Source organism: Galeopterus variegatus, unplaced genomic scaffold, assembly GCF_000696425.1.
Source record: "Galeopterus variegatus unplaced genomic scaffold, G_variegatus-3.0.2 Scaffold6225, whole genome shotgun sequence".
Classification (NCBI taxonomy): Eukaryota; Metazoa; Chordata; class Mammalia; order Dermoptera; family Cynocephalidae; genus Galeopterus; species Galeopterus variegatus.
In genome coordinates, this window is record NW_007732336.1 from 3813 (window position 1) to 7153 (window position 3341).

At 39.2% G+C, this 3341-nt stretch overlaps 1 pseudogene; it reads right to left on the reverse strand.

The window, feature by feature from the left end:
• Nucleotides 1-777: 777 nt before the first annotated feature.
• LOC103605998 lies at nt 778-1469 on the reverse strand (annotated as a pseudogene).
• Between the last annotated feature and the right edge of the window lie 1872 nt (nt 1470-3341).

Here is a 3341-nt window from a genome sequence, read left to right on the forward strand (position 1 = left end):
TGCAGTACCTCTGGGAACGGTGCACCCCCTGGCGGCCATAAGTGGAGGTCATGGAAGGTCAGAAGTAGCAGTTGTAGTCGCCTCGCTGTGGCCCTTGGTAGTGGGCTCACTGAACACGCTGGCTTGCTCTCGGCCCTGCTGGCGCGCCTCTTCACTCCTCAGCTTGAAACTCTCTCCCAACCAGGAGAAGGCAGCTGGTGGAATTCCACCCATTGGTGAAATCCTACCCGCTGTCACATTATATCTATTGAGGGACCGGTTGCTACAAGCTAACAGGACCAATCTCATCGTCACCACAGGAAGACCAAGATGTCATGTCTTTGTGTCTTATCTCCCATAATGCTCTCTACCACTCCCATTCTTTTTCTATTTTTTTTTATATGCAAAAATTCAGGATTTACTCTTACTCATTCTTACATTGGTGGGAGCTGGGGTCGGTAACTTAAAGGCAAGCAAATACTTTTGTTTTCTCTTAGCTGAACAAAATACAACATAGCAGTTTCATTAGGTAAGACTTGCTTTTTACATTTCACATCAGAATGCAACACAACCCTTTCTTGAACAAAATAACCAGGGTACTAATGAAACCATCTTTGGAGGAAGTATTCAATAAGCCTATTTTATTTAAATAAATCCTCCAGTAGGAAATGAAAAATTCATTGCCTTTACTTAGAAGAAGGCATGTAAGTAGTTATCTGTCAAATTTATATGTACAACATTCCCTTATTGGAAACATCAGTATTTCCACATCACAGTTCCCAAAATGACTTTAAAATCTCAAAATTCTGTGTCTTCTTTGGCTTGTTTCTCTCTTGTTCCACCCACACTTTATTAGGGGTTTGCTTCATAGCATCATCTCCATCTTCATAAATTTTCTTTAGAACGTTCATCATTCCCTCACTAGGATCTGTTTCACTGTTGTAGGAGGGCTTTTCTTTCTCTTTGCACTCTTTTTCAACCTGAGTCAGGTAGTCCCACTGCATGTTTTCTGCTTTCTTTCTACATAAGATAATATCTGTATCAGTCTTGACTTTTTTTGAACTGCCTTCCACAGAGATGGGTTTCAAAAAGATTATTCACAATCATAGAGTAACTCCTCCCATTTAGATTCTTAAGCAAAAGATCAAATGACCTCTCTGTAAATGTACCTGCACATTCTCAGTGGGAACTTGATGAACTCCAGTTAAGGTAATGTAGATTTTCACAAACTTATCTAACTGATCCCATCTATAATTACTGATTTTCACTGTATGTCCTGTTGTAAACGGAGCAACCACAGCAGCTGGCTTTTTATTGTCAAGAAGTTCTGCTGTCCTCTGAGATTCCTGTCATGTCTTGTTCTTGATTTCTGTCTCAATCTTGGATTTTTCAGCTGTAAGGGCATCATGTGCTCTTTTCCTAGTGGCCTTTCCCAGCAACCCCTTTACCTCTTCCAGATCTTTCTGTAACTCTTCCAAAGCTGAAGCCATGGCTGGGCTGGGTCAGGCCAAAGGCCCGATCTGCAGCCGCTCAGAGAAGGGAACAGGAAAAGCCGCAGGAAGCACGTTCACCCCTACCGCAGACCCCACCTGCACCAGTCCCAGTCTCCACCTCCCCTTTTCTGATCTTTTCTTTCACTTCTCCCCAACTTCAAAAATCTTGCTTGTCCTCCTCACATTCCCTCTATTCTCTGCCTCCTCTCTAAATGCTCTCTTCATGTTCTTTCTCAAACCTGGCTCTCTCACAAGAATCTGGGCTTCCCTTGCTTTCTCAGAAGTTGTCCTTTCTCTCCCATATGCCTCATCCTGTAGAATCTGGATGGGGAGCAGGTGTACTTGCTCCTATTTCGGCTTCCAGACCCTTCTCCCACCAGCAAAAGAAAGAAAAAAAGAGAGAAAGAAAGAAAACATAGGGAAGCATATAGAATCAGAGTTTAGAGCTGGAAGTAGTGTGCATCTGATTTGATTCTTTTACAGGGAGAAGACCAATATGGTTAAGGAATTTGTCCAGGTGTCCATTCATGGTAATCCTTGTGGCAGAGGCTAAAATCCAGAATTTCTGACAATGCTGAATCATTGTGTGATCCAACCTCCATAGGCGAGACAAAAGAAGTTTTGCCTGGAGACACCTAAGTGGCTGTTGTGATATGATACCATTAAATTAAACATTATACTTTCCATACTGGCCAGCCACCAAAAATAAATAAATAAATATACTTTTTTTAAAAAACGCAATACTGCAGCACTGTACGAAAGGTAGTGAGAGAACTTAAAGGCACACACTCTGATATCTCATCTCTCAGAGGGCAGTCATAATGTTGCACATGCACGCCTAAGTTCAATTATGTTCCATCTTAACCTGAAACATGATAAAGACAGCTATCAACATTGAGAAGGGTTAACTGTCTTCACCATATTTGTTTTTTTATTTTGCCATAGATTCCAACTTTAAAAGGAGATTTACAGAACAAATCCTCTTTCCAAATCTTTATTTTTTTTTAATCAAGGCAAGGCACTACAGTTAAAAGTTGGATTTATATCATGTCTGTAGGAAAATATAGTTATCATTCTTACAAAATATTCCTAGTGAAGAAACCTTATCTACATATACAAGCAAATTATCAAATATTTTAAAAACAAATCCCCACAGGGCTGGCTGGTAAGCTTAGATGGTTAGAGCATGGTCTTGTAACACCAAGATCAAGGGTTCAGTTCCCCAGACTGTCCAGCAGCCAAAAACCCACAAACCCCCAAATGTTCCTCATCTAGTATAACAGACTCCTAGAAAAGAAGCCTTTCCTATTTCTCTCTGAATGGTGTTAATTTCTATTTCTTTGTGGGTTTGATAGTGCTCTCTTTCCTCATTGTCTTATACAGATATTTCTTTCCTGCAGGATTGAATGGATCCAGTTAAAGGAAAAACACCTGGATTTTTACTTGAAAAGAGAAAACTTATTAAAATATTTTAACACAAATTTCATGTCATTGAAAAACCACAAATAGATAAGGGCTTGGTAATGTTCATTTTACTTTTGCTGATTAAAAATCCCAATCCCCCCCAAATACACAGTTTTACAAGTATTTTAAAAGTTCAAATGTAACTAAAGAGATGTTCTTATTAAATTAGCATTTTCTTTGTAGTCATCCCTTGGTATCCATGGGGTATTGGTTCCAGGACCCACTTCAGATATCAAAATCTGTGGATGCTCAAGTCCCTTATATAAAATGACATGGTATTTGCACATAACCTACACACATCCTCCCATACACTTTAAATCATTTCTAGATTATAATACCTAATACAATGTAAATGTTATGTAAATAGCTGTTATACTGTATTTTTTATTTGTATTATTTTTTATT